This window comes from Acanthochromis polyacanthus, chromosome 8 (assembly GCF_021347895.1).
Source record: "Acanthochromis polyacanthus isolate Apoly-LR-REF ecotype Palm Island chromosome 8, KAUST_Apoly_ChrSc, whole genome shotgun sequence".
NCBI lineage: Eukaryota > Metazoa > Chordata > Actinopteri > Pomacentridae > Acanthochromis > Acanthochromis polyacanthus.
In genome coordinates, this window is record NC_067120.1 from 2,201,626 (window position 1) to 2,218,490 (window position 16,865).

At 43.3% G+C, this 16,865-nt stretch overlaps 1 protein-coding gene across 1 annotated transcript in view; it reads left to right on the forward strand.

Annotated features, from left to right (window-relative positions):
• tspan9a (tetraspanin 9a) overlaps positions 1-16,865 on the forward strand; it is a 180,656-nt gene that overhangs the window by 23,249 nt on the left and 140,542 nt on the right. Inside the window, exon 2 of the mRNA XM_022197945.2 lies at positions 1,351-1,407. The gene's annotated coding sequence lies outside the window, so the exon portion shown is untranslated. The remainder of the gene's footprint in view (positions 1-1,350; positions 1,408-16,865) is intronic.

The following is a 16,865-nucleotide window of genomic DNA, read 5'->3' on the forward strand; positions in this document are numbered from 1 at the left end:
AGAATTAGTTACTCTTTGTTAAGGTAAGGGAAAGATCATGTTTGTTTTAACACAAAAAATGGCCACGTTGATTGATTAGAGACATGTATATTTACATTTCTGCCAGCCATGATCCTTCCCAGCCTTTACTGAAGTGCTTTTGAAGCCCTGAAGGTAAACCACAGACAGAAGTCTGGATGCGAACCCCGTTTTTGTTGTACTTTCCACGTCATGCACCTCAGCCAGCACCTGTCGCCTCCAATGCATGTTTAAACCCACTGCTCCGTTCATGAAACCTAGCCAGGAATTATGTCGCATATAAACACAATAAGCCGTGTAGAGATGTAATTTCTAAGGCACGGTGTTGCTTCCATACTATACTTAGCCCTACTGCTGCCTTCTTCTTTCTGTTTTGCTTTGTTTTTTTTGTCTAATTCTTTCCAGTGGAGCTCCTGCTCTGGCTTTGTGGTGGCACGCCTGCCTGACTGGAAATTCAATGAGGACGGCAAGTGGAATTCTGCAGGTTGTAGACACGCTCGGCAGATTCAGAGGCCACTTTCCTTGGTTTTGGACCAGCCGACATTGTGTGGAAGAGAGGTCCTCGGGAAAAAGCAGACTGAGTGGCTGTCGCATCAGTCTGTGGTCTAATCTGAGCTCATAGAACGGATTCTGGTCTGCACTGTCTACCTGTAGTTTCCACATAGACACTGATTCATGACCACAGCACCATGCTAGGCTCATTATAGGTCACATAATGAATGAAACACACTGTGATTTACTCTTGCCATGCCTAAAATAGTTGTGCATGACTGTGACTATCAGGCACTTGGACTATTTGATCTTGTGACAGTTATTCATAACCATAGTGGTCGCAAATAGCATCATTCGGATGCTTGGGAAGTGCAGTGGTGAGGACTGTAATTTTCCTGTCTGTTCATTTCATACTGTCATCTCCATTGGCAAAGAATTGCCCAGATGCTAAATTTGTGGTCAGCGGTAATGGCCTTGCTTCACAAGGAAGCCATCAGCGTAAAGTCATGTGGCTTCGTGTGTCGTTTTTTATGTCTTAGTATGTCGCTGTGTTTAATAGACATGCTTTTAATGGGAGTAAAATTGTACAAACATGTACAGTATATCAACCGCTGACAGTTGCATTGGCGTGCGGGATGCTGTTGTCGTAAAGAGCATTCCCCGCTGCAGCGCTCCATTGTTCACAGGCTTGCATGACGTTGTCATTTCTCTACCTTTAAACAGCCCACTTTTTCTCCTTAGCTGTGTGTGCCATTACTGTGCTGTAAAGTTTTCCAATTAGAAGTTGATTTAATCTGAGGAGTCGTTCTCAGTCCTTGTTTTTCTTCCTCTGTTTGACAGGCTGTCACAGGCGGACCGGAGAGCCCGCTGCCTCTGTTTCCGACCACATCAGAGCCGGTAAGAAATTACACCACGTTCCACTCCGCTTAGTTTTTAGTTTCAGCCTCGAGATGGCCTAATTCTGTCTTTAGTCGATCAAACTATAACCACGCTGAGCTACTGTTTGTTTGCAAAACACTCCTCTTGTTTGATGAACCTTTTCCCCTTTTGGCATCGCTTAGCTGAACACAAGTAGAATGTGACAATCGGGAATGAATTTAGCTGAAATTAAAGAAAACATATCGAGTAATGAGCCAGAATCAGCCGAATCCCAGCAGTCCTGTACCTCTGTAGCGCCGAGCTGGGGGTGTTTCTCAGCGTACTTGAGGGTGTTGTGATAGAGCAGACAATAGACCTTCCAGGAAACTCACTCCTGGGACTAAATTACAGACTGTTCAGACTTGTTGCTCTGGTATGGGCCAGTTTCCTGCCCACCTCCCTCCAAACTGTGGGGTGGGTGACTACAGGAAATAGCCTCTTGCTCACTCACATGCTCCCAGACGAGCCTTAAATTTTAAAGGACACAACCTGCATGACCTCTAGTGTTGCCTTTAGGAGTAATTTGCTATGGGCATAACTTAGGTTTGACAACAAGGGCTGCAGACACACGTGGAGAAGCAGTGAGTATTTCTCTGTGAAGTCACTGGGGTCGCCGAATGTCAGGAAAAATAACGAGTTCCATGGTTCATGTGCATCTTAAAGAACAAATGTGAGGTTATAGAAAATAAAAATTAGGAAACAAACCTGTGATAGGCAGTGAAATGGCTGTGTAATAGATACTGTGAGTAGCTTACCGTGTGCTATTTCTAAATGGCAGAACTGTTAAAATGTCAAAAGGCATCAGAATATGGTTTCTATACAGTCTAGTCACTTCATATTAACATGTCTGACCAACTGTGTGTGAACAGTGTGGTTCAGCCACAAGCTATCTTGTGTTGGCAGCGATGCTTCAGCATATCTGGAGGTTCGCATCAACAGAACGGACGGAAAGCGTTTTGATTTAGCCAAGCAGCAGTCATTTTCCGTGCTATCTTCTCATAGATCTGGCCCTGGACTGCAGGCTGAGGCTGCCTCTGGTTAAACAAACACGTATGATTGTCTCATAGTGTTAACTGATAAGGTTCAAGAGCCAAGGACTGTCTTGGGTTTGAACTGCTAGAGCTGGGAGGCACGCATTTCTTACAACTGTAGCATTTATGAGATTCCATTGCAAGTAAAAGAGCTCATTATTATTCTTATTTACCTAAGGGTGAAATGTTAAGTGTACTATACAGAACCTAGTAAGCAGCAATAATGCTAAAGGAGCTCAGCTAACATACAAGAGACTAAAACTGTCGTCACTGGATGTCTCAATCTGAGGAAAGAGATGATTGCGGGACTTCTGTGTAGCATTACATCACACAGGTGCTTCTGTTCTCCAGTTACTCAGAGCATGAACACGAAACATGAAAGCCAAAGACTGCATGAAAAATGACACGAGCTGCTAACTTCTTATCTGCTGAAATACTGAGGCTGAAAGGTGCACTAACATGAGTAAGGAAAACCTCTGGATCATGAGTATCCATGTTAAACAGGCCCGGCCAGGTACCGGTGAGAGCTCTGTGTGGAAGCAGGCTGCAGGTTTTAAATTCTGGGTCACGTTGTTCGGGGCAAAGCTGCTCTGAAGCCCTTAATAGTTCTTTGCTCCAGAAACTCCTGTGTTCCTTAAAATGTTCTGAGCTGAGGTCAAACACTTCATTATGATCAGGATGAGCATCTCTAGCCTCAGCTGGCTGGTAGTGGACTGCGCAGTGTGGCAGCGACCTCTGCTAGACAATCACTAGCACAACATTTACCAACGTTCACTTGTATGTTTTTTTTAAAGGTGTGACACAGTTGCAGAGATTTTTAGCTATTTCTAAGGGAGGCATGAACACAGGAGATGAGAATGACTTCATAGACTGCTGGAGAATCTCTTTCATACCAACAAACACCAGGGACCTTTGTTAGCTCTTAGAAATGAAAATGGAGATGGTTTGGTGTTTATGGGCCTTTTCTGGAGTGCAAAAAGGGGAATTAATAGCCCTAAGGTTGTTGCTCTAAATCCCTGTAAGGCAGGGTGGATGCTGGACTTCAGCAGAAGCTTTTCTGCGCATATTCACTTTGCCTTTTTAAATTCTCCTCACCGTTCTCCGTTCTAGAGGACAGGCGTTAATGGTGTGTTCTTTTACATTCAGGTTGAATTTCTTCACCCGGCTGTTTAAATTGGCTCACTTTCTCAATTAGTCTAATAAGCAAAATCCTCTTTTATCCTCTGCCAGTTCAGTGCTTCACTGGAACTGCTTCTGACACTGTAACTGGCATCTAAAGAGCGTCTTCGTGTCACTTACCGCTGTATGTGTGTGTGTGTGTATAGGTATTTAAACTCCAAGCTGAGGTTTTGGTTGTGCTGCTTGCAGCTCAGGTTGTTGTTTGTTTGCTTCACAGATTTGAAGCCAGATTCAGGAAGTGACGATACTGGATGAGGATTGGACGACTTTTTTTGAGAGTTTTGCGTGTTTCTTTTAAGTATTTTCCAAAAAGATTGTGTGAAGTTTTTCTGGACCTATTTGGCACTGATAGGTTAAATAATTTGAAATGACCAGTTGATCTGAGCATCCCTACAGCGTGGAGCTTGTCAGGCTTTGTGACATTGATCTCTGAACTCAACATAATGCACAAGTTTCAGCTGTGCTTTGTCAGCTTCTGTTGTGCGGTTCCTTGTCCTGACATTGCCTCTGAAGTTGGTAATCTAGAGCTAAAGCAAACCGATTAGAGTTAAGGTCTGCAGAAAGCTGAAAATGGGAAAGTACACCTGAATTTCATGAAGAACAGCTTGCAGTTATTAGAACAGCTGCCTTGTCTAGCTGTTGTAAAAAGTGCCGGCTTATTTTCCATTTCTTCACAACCACGAGAAGCTGTTCCTCTACCGTCTCTCTAAATTATTCACTTCATTTTACAGCTTCTTGTTTTTTTGTTTTTCCTCTGACTCGAGCTGCGTGTCGCGTTTCCAGCTCGTGACACGGCTAAAGACATCCGCTGGCTTTCAGTTTTGAGGAGCGGCATGTCGTGGTGAAATGAAATGTGTTGCGGGGGTTCAGACAACACCACTTAGTACACAGTGAGCCCTGGGTGAGGAAAGGAGGAGTAGGAGGGAGGGGGGGAGGATGAAGGAGGCGGAGGTTGAAGGAGAGGGGAAAGGGCACTGTATTTCACAGCCCCAGCTATGTTCTTTCTGTAAAAACATCAAGGCTCTGCTTCGCTGCGCTTCACAGCACGGCTCCCTTTCCCTCTGCGTTTGATGGCTGTATTTGTAGACCACAACACAACACCCTTATTTCTGGAGGGTCAAATGGGTTCAAAGAGGATCCTGGCCTTTAATAAAATATCGGGATCCTGCTGAATATTGACTTGACTTTTTTCAAAGTTTTACCAAAGATAAATCACTGTATCGCTAAAGCTGTTGGTGAGGTATGACTTCAGTTCTGTTTCTGTGTGTTGTTGGCCAAAGGTGATTGTTTCAGGTCTGGTTGCGACAATTTTGGGCCTTTTAAAAGCTCACAGTTTTTGGGAATGCTGAACTTGAATGAACTAATAGCACTTTCAGCGCTTTCTTTGGTTAACAGTTTTGTAAACTTCCATTCCACCTTCTAACAAACATCAGTAACTTGAACTTTTGTCCTTTTGTAAAAAAATAATTTGTCCTAGATAGTTCTAAGGTTATGAGTGCAAAATACCAAACTTTGTTGATGTTCCAATGATACACAAACAATCCTTTTTTTTTTCTACTAGATTTTTCCCAGTTTTAGGACATCAAGAACTTCAAACTGAGTCAAAGCAAGACTGCTTTGCTGATTTTAGAGCATCTCAGTGTCCTGTCTGCACACCCATCTGAATCCCTGAAACATTCTTAGTGGCTCCCTGCCAGCAAGTCTAGATGCTATAACATATATAAGTTATATTACCATATCTTCAAGTGTGCCTAATGAGCTCTCAGAATGGACACAGATGAGCAGGTATTAATCTCCCATAACTGCTCCAGCTAATTCTGCTCCTATCAAGTGACTAATTATCTCTCTGTTCCCTCTGCAACACAAACTGTTTGCCCTTCAAGTGGCCCCGGCAGCTTTGAGTCCAGCTGGAAAATAGTGTTTGTGGTTCTGTGGTTGTTCACAAACCACGTAGGCGAAGATTAAAGACCTCGAGGAGAAAAGACAAGATATGAAATGTTTAAAATAAGATCAATGGAACGTGTTTGAGTTGAGCTTAGTTTCTCTAAAGGTTTAATATCACTGATGTCTCTGCTTGTAAATTAAAGCTGTGCTGCTCATTATATTCTCTAAAACTTTCCCCAAAACTTTTAAATTTGTTATTGCTTGCATGAGCTCATTGCAGCACCGGCTAACCAGCATTGTAATGCCTGGACTTCATTCCCTCTCTGCTCGACTGAGCCGAAAGTGGGAACCTCTTCTACATTCAGCCTCTTGAAACTTTCTCTCGCTGCTTTGTGAGCCGGTTGTGGTTGTTCAACATTTAGGCACGGTGTCCCATGAGGACCTGAATAGCATATAAAAGCCCCAGAGTCACAGATGAGTGACGTTTTAGAGGTCATTGGAGGGCTCTTAACGATGCCTATGAGCATTTCTCCCCGTCTCTTTCTCTGTGTCTCTGCCTCGCTGTGGTAAAGAGGGACATTTGTGCCGACTGTCACCGAGCCTCTTGCATGCTGTCTGTCACTGGTGCTTTTGTGAGGCTTGCTAACCATGACCTCATGCCTGTAACTGTCTAATACTACGTGTATCTCAACTTCTGAATAAAGCAGCTCACTTGAAAGCAACCACATAGCTGTCAAACCCATAATATGACGTGCTATAGCAGGAGAAGAGGCATAAATACTTGAATATTTCTTAGATTATCACGGCTGTATAGCAACCATTGTAAATCCTAGACATCTGACAAATTGTAGTGATTATATAAGAGACAGGCTGCAGGAGAAACCTTATAATCACAGGTCCAAATTATATTTTGTTTCCATAAGGCTCCACCCAGACAAACCATTGAAACTGCCGTAAAATAGCAGTGTTGCTGAAATGACGTGAATCCTGAAGACATGAGTCTCTTTAATCAGACGTGCGTTGTCATGCAGCTTGTTCTGAGGGAAGCTGCTGCTCGGAATGATCTGACAAATCATTATTGCTCTTGCCTCAGATCAGCACTTACACGCGAACATAATTATGCCCACATTTTCTGGTAGCTTTGACAGTAATAGAGCTGATCTGAATATACTGTACAAACCACTATAATCATAGTAATGCATTTTATTTGCCAGTGCCTATTAAAACGCCCAAGGGTTACCTCATGATATATCAAAGCACATCTCCACTGCAATTATCATGTGTGTAACAGAGAGAAATATGTATACTGCCTGAACAGGATTCAGAGTGTTGAGTTTTCAGTGTATTTGTGGTGTATATGTTTGTATATTCGATAAATTAGTGTAAATAACTGATTGCTTTAACATTTGGACATTTTAGCAACATTGATGTTGAAGAGCTCAACAACACTGATGGACATGTTTCCAGGCAGTGTGCGCCATCTAGTGAGTGTTCAGCGTTATAACATGAGTGGGTTTTCCGAGCATAGTTAATGTATGGCCCATATGATGCTTTTCTTTGTAGGTCTTAAATCTGATTACCGTAGGAGGTTTAAAAACGTGCTGCTGTCATGCTGGTTAGATAAGCAGAAGCTCAGCACAGGTTTAACTGGAACTGCTTGTAGGATGTAAAAAAAAAACAACCTCGTCTCACGAGCAGTGTCTCAGAAAAACACAAATCGATTTGAGATGTTACCTAACCCATGAGACTCTTTGGTTGTTGTTTAAAAATACCGAGGGATGCAGTCAACGCCGGACCTCTAACTTCATTAAACGGCACCAAGTAGAGGTCACACTTTTACCCCCCCACTGAATAGAGTAGTTCTAAGTTCTTTAGGGTTTGGTGGTAGGTGTATCCCACAAAATCAATAGTGTTCAAATCGAAAATTTCTAAAGGTATCTAAGGGGAGCGATAGAGAAATGAAGAGGGAGGCTGGGAGGGCTGGAGAGAGGAAGCGAGGGAGGGAGAAAGAAAGAGGGATTGTTCACTCATATATAATTGGAAAGCAGGGAGGCTGCGGTACACATGGAGCTGAAACAAGCCGTTCCCAGCGGCCATTTATCCACATCACCTGAGATGTTCTAGAGCAGAGCTACTGACTTAAAATCCATTTTGTGATAAAATTACATTGAGGGCAAATTATCTCTTGTCCGTGGCCTGCTGTCACGAGCCTCGTGTTCCTGTGGACACCACTAGAGGTCAGTGTGACCCTGGTGAGCGTGCGTGAAGCAGTGAAGATGTCATGCACTGCCTGGATGGGTAGGAGGGGAGTTTGCTGCCTGCTTTATGGTCATGTCTGCAGAATCACTCCATGCTGCAGCAGCTTGCTGTTTTCTGCCTTAAACAGAATCTCTCTTTCTCTTTCTTCTGTTTCTTTATCTGTTCCTTCCCTTGCATTCGAACCTGGGACGTGTTCAACCTGTTTATGCAATTTGCATAAGCTGGCTTCAGAAATCTCTGCTCACCCCTGTGTATTGCTCAGTGAGCTTGCTGTTCAAAAGGAATAGCTAATGACTCCATTGCCCTCATTGACGCATGTCAGTCTATTTCAGGCTCAACGACTAACACTCTCATACATGGCCAAGTAAGAACTGATGATCTACGCGCTGGATCGGCCCTGCAATGTCAGCCGGCCACTCGGTTAGTCAAGAGCGAGCTTTTCAGCGGGCAGAGCACTTTATCCTCGTGCCTACCAACCATCACTGAGGTGTATATCCTAGCCTCCTGTCAAGCTGATGACAGCACCAGTGGAGTACTGGGATATCAAACATGTGATCTGACCTGATGTGGCCGCCGTTCTGCTGCACCTCTCTGACCATAACAGGAGCCGCCCTTCAACTCTCACCTTCTTCTTCTTGACCCTCATTTGGTCAGGGTTCAAACCCGTTCACCTCATTGCCATCAGTCTCAGACTTCAACTGCTGACCCCCTGCTCCAGGATGAGAGGAGCCATAGTTGGAGGGGGACGAGTTAGGGGGTGGCAGTGGGAGAGTCAAGCCATAGAAGGGGCGAGAATGAGTGAGGAATAATGGAGATAAAAGAGACAGAGAACATGTGAGAGAGCGCCGGGCAGCTGGGTAGAGACGGATGGATTTATCTGAGTGAATGCTGAAGGCACAGGAAGGGCACTGCCAGCCGCAGAGGCTTGTGGCCGGCTTTCACATGACTCTCTGTATGCTGGGACGCTGGAGAGTAATAGAATCCCAACGTGATGTGCCGGGATGCTTGGGGAGGGGGGAGTAAATTTAGCCACAGCCGTAGGCAAGCAGGCAGCTCTGCAGCGCTGGGGGGGATGTTAGCAGCTCTGAGGGGCATCAGTGGTTCCCCCTCTCCGGTCCTCTCTACCCTTCTGGAAGAGTCACGGAGGGCACTGCTGCAATCACAATATGAATCACCTCCTTTCCATACCTTAGCAGGCTTAATGGCCAAATGGTGAGATGTATCGCATTGCAACGTGATGGCAGTGGGGGTAGTGTGGAAGATAAGTCAGCCGCACTTTATTTCCAGGCTCTGTTAGGGTAGCATCTGTTGGCTTGTGCAGCTATTGGATTTCAAAAGCAATAGCGCATGTCATATGCTGATGTTCCATGATAGAATAGATTTCACATGATTGATGTACAGATGTTTTCTCTGATTCTATTCATTCAGCCAGTTAAGCTACAATGAAGCTGTTTATTGCCGTCAAACATGCGGTTGGATGTGGCATCTCTCAATGTCAGTGGTTTTGTCCTTAATGCCGATCGCATTTCTGCCTCTAGATTGAGCTCCATCTGAGCCCCACTCTGTCCCCCAGTCCTGTCTCCTCAGTGCTCCTTCCTTTAGAAATATCAGGTGAAGATCAAACGAGGGCATCATGACTTTGGCACACTCTTATCTAAGTTCGTGTGCAAATCTTTTGTTCTGCACTTTGAAATAAGCACCTTTTCTCTCACAAGTGGGTTATTGATAAAGGAAGTTACTTTGACATCCTTTAATACTAATGTGAAAAGAAAATCAAAATAAAACAAATTGAAATTCTTATTTTATGTTTCGCGGTGCTGTTTTTCTAATAGCTTGTTTGTTCAGGTGTGACATGCTAAAGTGCAGCACACTACAGAAGTGAGTATCCCCCTGTGCACTATCACTTAAATGTGTTTGACTTTACACTAACTGCATTATTTCTAGATTTACTATGTTAAAAATGAACTCCCCACAGTTGTAATTTAGTGCAACAAGGGTCAGTACATTACAGAGATATAAATCTCGTTTCTTTCAACACTTCGTTTATCTGTCTTTATTTTTGATGACCGACCTAATCCTTCTTGGCGTGGGGGATGCTAATGTTGTCTCTTTAAAGTGCCCCAAAGGTGCTCTATCGGATTCGGGTCAGGCGACATACTTTATAGTTTTCACTTTCCTCCTATTCAGAACCTCTTGCAGGATTTTGGCAGTGTGCCTTGAACCATTATCATGCTGGAATATTCCTCTTCTGCCAAGCTTTGCAGACTGGGAGTCTTCTTTTTAGGTAGTATTTAGGTATATTTGGGCCCCATCTGTAAACATAATCTCCCCAACACCTTTTGAACTCATGCAGTCCAGTGTCATCACGCTCCCACCTCCGTACTTCACTGTCAGGCCTATGCATTCACTGTGGTGGCCTTGAACTTGAATTTCTTGATTTAATCTGATCAAAAACTGTTTATCAGGCTTCTTTTCATGTTCAAAGTTTCATCCTGTAGCATTATGCCAGAAGCGAGCACTGTCCGTAGAGAGTAACATTATGAGCTGTCTCAGAAACTCCGATTTCTCTTGAATGCTGCTGTGATTAGTGTACTACTGCTTGTTCTATACCTCCTGATTGCTGCTACAATTCAACCGATTTCTCCTTGGTCACTGATCTTCTTGTATCTTGTGCATCTTTGTGAAATCTCACGGTTGGATTGTGCACTTTCTCTGGCAGTTCTTTTCTATTTGAGACTATGATAATTGCGTGTCAGTGATCTCAGTGCTTTTGTCGAGTTTCAACCTTGGAGCCTGTTTTTTCATTAAGGTCGTTTTGATTTTTCACTGTTCAGAAGAGGAAACACTTGTCAGCTTAGATATAATGCCATTATTGAGAGGTGATATGAGTTTGAATAGTCTGACAGTGACTTTACACAGAGATGTGCTCATCCTGTGACAACACATTGTCGTTCTCCTGTTCTATAAGGGTGTATTTCAGATTAAACACCGCAAAAATGCCTGTGTTTTTTAGCATATTCCACAACTAGGGGAGTTAAAAAAAACAACTTATTTTGTGTATTTCTTTGGGGGCCTCAAAGTATGTACCTTCCTCATGCAGTAAAAGAACTGATAATTAGCTCAGAGACACTTTCTACTCACCAGTTTGTGTTTTTTTAGTATCATTTGTCTTCACAATTTCACTTTAATTACTTTGCCGGAGATCAAGCGGTAATGGAGGCAATTCCCTTTGTAGTTCTTTTCGCATAAAAATGGCATCTAAACAGTCAAACATTTATCATTTAGTGCGATGTACTTTGGGGGAAAAAGACGGCATAAGCCATCTAATCGTGGTGTTATCAAGCCCTTGGAGCCAGTTACCTTGTGTTTATACCCTTAATAAGTCGAAAGTGTTTCCATTTGTGGTTGATCATCTTCATGGTGTTCTTTTCCGCTGTGCGCTGGCAGACTGTTGTTTATAATTGCAGGTTTATGGTATCGCTGTATTATCTCAAATGGGGGCCGCGGTCCTGAATAACAAAGTCTGCCCATCTGTGCGGTTTTGTCGAAACGTCACAAATGATTTAGCCATTCAAAGCGGATAGTTCTTAGGCCGTAAAAAATAATTCAGTGTTAGCCAAACGTTCCTCGCTTTTCTTCTGTTGACAGAGCTAAGGATGCAGAATTTAAAACGACTGAAGATTCGGATGAAACGCTGCACCCGTGTTCTTGTTCGTCTTTGGCAGGAGCGAGTGTTCGCCTCCTTGGCCTGAATCTCAATTTCAAATCTTTCTGACAGCCCTGAACAATAGCAGATTTTGGCTAATTTATTCATTTAAAAATGGGCAAATTCTTGTTGGAAGTGATAATTATTTGGCTTTAAGAAATAGCGGTTAAAAGGAGCAGTTAAAGCAGGAGCCCAGATTCTATTTGCCTTCTGCTGCAATCCATGGCCTCGATTGTTTTGCTTGTGTAATGTCCTGTAATCTGCTTTTATGATGAAAACATGATGCAATCGCTCGCACTTTTTTTGTTTCATCCCCCCTTTTTTTGATTCGTTACATGTGAACTCGACTGGACGAAACCAACCTCCAGATTCAGAAGGAGCACTTTTTGGGAAATGGTTGTTATGAGAACAGTGTTTATTGCCTTTAGAGGTTAGAATCATCGAAATGCAGATCATCTTTCAAATGTTTTCTCACTGCTTGACTGATTTAATAAACAACAACAACTTTTCCCTCAGTTAATAAATGACACGTCTATAATAAATCTCATGCTGCCTTTCTTCAGAGTTTGACATGTTTTGATAGAAAGAAATGATGAACTGAGTGAAACAAATGCATTACACGTTAAATAAATCATATTTAGTGGAAGTCACATAGCTGGTGAAATCAATCTAGATTATTAGTTAAGTTGAAGTCAGGGAGATTATGATTTGTAGAGGACATGGGATGCTTTTTGCTGCATCTAAAACCTCTGAAGAAATGCAGATGTCCTGGATTATGATTCATTTGGACCGAGTTTCAAACAAACGTATGACTGTTTGCAAGCGTTCTGAGGAAGACATGCAAATTTCACAGAGAGCGTAAACATTTTACTGTGAACACATTTTATTCTCAGTATAAATAGAATCCACTTGTGTTTTCTCTTGGATGTTGTTTTTGAATTGTTAGTTGAATTGCGGTTTTAGCCTTTTCCTAATGCTCTTCAACATTTGCCTTTCCTGTCCAATGTTGACCCTTCTATTCCACAGAGATCAGGGTTCTTTGCTAACAGTAGCTCTAAACCTGGACGTCAAGCTCTCAGCATGTTCCTTGTATACTTTCTCCAGGCCAGTAAGACTGTATTTTGAAAGTATGCTGATTGCTATCAGGTGTGTGTAAGAATCAGACACGTTAGAGCACTTAATTTAAACATAGAAGCGTAATTATAATGGAAATAATGTGCCTTTTATGCATGTTTTTCGTACGTTCTCATTAGTCAGAATATAAAACTCAAGCTCATTAATCTCACAGTGTGACTTGCAACACAATGGCATGTCCAGCTGCTTGTGGATCAGAGCGATTGCACTGGTTTGTGGGGGGCGGTCTTGATGTAGAAGCCATTACTGCAGAGCTTATAATGATCAGCTGCTTTGTTTCTGCTTTGGACGGGCTAATTCCTTTTAATAACTCGATGTCTAGACTCGCTCATCACGACTGTGGATTCCGGCCTGAGCAGCACAGGTGTGGTCGACTCTTTTTTTAGATGTCTCCGTCCCTCTCTCCATTGTCTTGTCGTGCAGCCCAGCTGGTTTAGATCTCGGGTGGTCAGCCGTGGTCCGTCAGACTGCATCCGACGGCTCATTGTTTCACAGAAAGTGAATCCTGCATAATGGATCAGCGGGAGATGGACAGGGAGTTTCGCAAATATACAGTCAACAGTAGCCTTCTGTGTACTGTCAGGGTTTGTGAGCTTCACTGACAAGCTAAGAAGGATTAAGGTTAATGAAAAAGAAAAGGAACTTGTCTGAAAGATTAATCAAAGCTGCCACAAAGTGATAGCTACTGATGGATGCCATCAGCCTTTTCACAAACAATTTAGTCATTTGGGTGTAACCTCTGCTTGTTTTTTTTTTTTAACAAATCACTTGGTTTCATTACAGGGACATCACCCAACTGCTGTAAGTGACGGTAACCCAGCCAGAATTTTAAATTTGTTATCATCAGCTTAAGCGTAAGCCTGTTTTACACAAGATGATACTTCCCATGCAAAGCTCCCTCTTATTATTAACAGTTTCGCCCTCAGTCTCTGCCTGCCTCCATGTCAGTGCCAGGCAGTAAATTAATATGCATTAAAGCTAAGCGCTCAGGTGTTGAAGAAGCGACCTGGCATTTTGTGGAGAGCGGTGTTGAGAAAGTGGGCTGTGAGTGATGAGGGATTGGACCAATCTTGACACTTTGAGTCAGCCTTTATTCAGCGTGCACCCTCTGTCATCATCCGCCCGCCACTTCTTTCATCTCTGTCACGCACAGGACGCCATAACTCCATTAGTGACACCCACAACAAATGCAGACCAGTCCGTCTTCAAAACACACACATGTTCTGTTCTGTGTACCTTTCAGCACAATAGCTAACCATCTGAGGCCACTATTGTGTGGCATTTTAATGGATATTCATAACACTGTGAATTGTGTTTCGGCTTTTTCTACTGAATTGCCATTCACGAGGTCCTACAATAGGTTGTTTCTGGGCAAATGGAGTAGGTTTCATGTCTCCATAAGTCATCTTTGCATCTATTTTTATTTCGTCTTCTTAATGGCTCCAACAGGTATACTTTCCCCAGGTGGTTTCCTTCCTCGTAGAATGATGAAGGCTTAAGAATGAATCCCTTTTCCAATGAGAAAAACACACACAAACATGCACATCTGGAGAAAGAATGAGCAGCCCAGACATATGGTGCAATGATGCAAAGCCCCGGTGTGTTTCTGGATTCCCCCCGTCGGATCCCCTGTGGAGGTCGGAGACATTTTGGTCACCTAAAGGACAAACAGCGGCCGGGTGCCAGGGAGACGACAAGACGCCTAATTATAATCGGCACGTCTTGCTGAGCGACACATTGGAATCACATAGTAGTGTGCTGTACCCATGCCTTCCCTCTCATCCTCCCTCTCTAGTTACATAAAATAGCTTGGAAAAGACTAAGATGGTAATGTCATAATTACCGGGGCACATTAAAAGCCGAGCCACAAAGCATGTCATTAAAAACTGTCTGCTTCAAGCCACCTCTGCCTTTCCTGACTCCCACGTGCTGAAAACTAGAAGTGCTCAGAGTCTCGCTCTTTCTCATTGCGACTCTGCTATTCTTCCTCCATCGGTTTTATTTTTTGGGGGCCTGCTTTCTCTCTGTCTCTCCTTGTCCTCCTCTTGCAGGGAGTTGAATTGGCATTTGGACTGACTTGAGCTCATCAGTCACTCTGTCAATCCTTGAGGGGTGATCAAAGCTGCGGGACGCGACCTGTCCCATCCGTAACATGATTTAGCCATAAGAGGGAGAGGATCCAGACATCTCTGCTCTCCGCTGTGTCTGTCAGCGTGCTGATAAATAAGAACCGCAGAGATTGAGGCATTAAGAAAGAAGGCTTGAAATGTGTTGTCTCTGTGGGATTGTCTCATCCTTTTATTCCCTTTCGTGGTTGGATGGTAGAAAGATGAGACCGGAGTGAGAAATCGAAGGAATTCAGGGCAGGTTGCATGATGATGTGTGGACGTGCCTGAGAACTGGATTTCCCTCAGTCCCACGGCAGCTGCAGGCGTGAATGCATCTCACTGCTGCTCTGTGGCTGCAGGATCAACGCTCATCTTAAAATGATGCCTATCGCATGACCTTGTACATGCAACACTCTCCAGTTTGCTGTTATCTATGAAGTTTAATGCAATATGTGCCCCTCGTTTTGTCTTGTATCTCCTTTGCCGTCTGTCTTATTGAATGCATTGCTGTATACTAGAGATAGACTGATGATAAACCTGACTGATTAGTTATACATTTCTCAAATTATCTGTATGTATGCAATGCACTACTTCAGGTCCGGTGCAGCCTCCTCTGTGTCTGTCATCGCTCCGTGGTCTCAGAAATGTCTTTCTAGCAGCAAAAAAACTGAACAAGAAACACAAATCGTTGCCACAAACCAGGAAATTACAGTGACTCGGGCTATGCTAACGGCTAAGTTAGAAGGCAGCCATAGATTAACCTGAAACAGAATCAGGATAACAATATTTATTAACGCTCTAGGATATGGACTTTAGTGAGCAATAGAAGCGATAGGACAGTGAAAGATTAAGAAAATAGAGCAACAGGAGACGTAACAGCAGAAGACAAACTGATAAATCTCATTCGATCCCACATCATCCGGTTTAATCACTCCTAATTCCTATTTAACACATTCAGTTACAGTCACCCTTTTTAATGAAGACGCCTAGTTATGAATGGCAGCTTCTCTGCTATCACATGCTGTTGAACATTACATTTAATATCTGACGACTCCAGCTATTGGTTCACGGTATTTCATGATTACGGATAACCGGCATCGATATCGGCCCTAACATGAACCCATATCGGTCGATTCCTACATTAAACACCAATCAGCCACAGACGGATGAAGTAAATGACATTGGTAGTCTTGTTACAATGCAATGTTCTCCTGGGGAACATTGGGTTCTGGTATTCGTATGGATGCTACTTTGACACCTACCGATCACACCACCCCTCCAATGTAACAGCAGTCACAGATGACGGCAGCCTCACCCTCCACGCTGCAATAACCGCTCAGGAACAGCTTGGGGAACAAGACAAAAAGCCAAAGGCACTGACCGAGTCTCCAAAACTCCACAGATCCCAATCTGATTGAGCATCTGTGGGACGTATTGGAACAAGTCCATCCACAGAGGCTGAATCTTTTTTTCTTTTTTTTTTTTTTGATATATATTTTTAATTTTTCAATTTTGAGATGTACCATCAGAAGCCCATGCATCCATCCAGGATTAATGTCCCTGCCAAGACACGCTTCCTCAAGCTATGTCTCATTTCTGCCCTTATCAACTAGTGCTGCTGACAGAAACACAAACAAACAGCAGAGCAGCGTATGTTTCATGGGCATCTTCACTTTTTTTTAGGCAGAAATCGTCCCTCTAATGCACACAAACCGCTACAAATAAGAATGTGCAGGGAAGAGTTGTCCCAGGTGTCTTTTCTAAGCACTCTGACTCCAGATTCTCTTATTTCGTGTTGCCTGCTGTTGCTCTGGGAATTCATACTTATAACCCCAGTTTGTATAGGAAGACTTGTAGACCCGTGGTGGTCCCTGTGGAGGACTCACAGGTGGATGTGACTGTTTTGTTTTGACAAAGCAGACAAAGACGTCTGCCCAGAAATACCTTGTGGAGTTGGCTAGTGCAGCCCGTTCCATGTCAAAGGTCAGTTATACTTTTGCCCTTTCCAGACTGCCAGTCTTCTGAGCTGTTTTTTTTAAATTATTATTTTATTTTGCCTCACAACCTGACCTCAATTTTGCCACATCCCACCTGCCTCCCTCCTGGTTTGTGCTGTTTTTATCCACATTTTCGAGA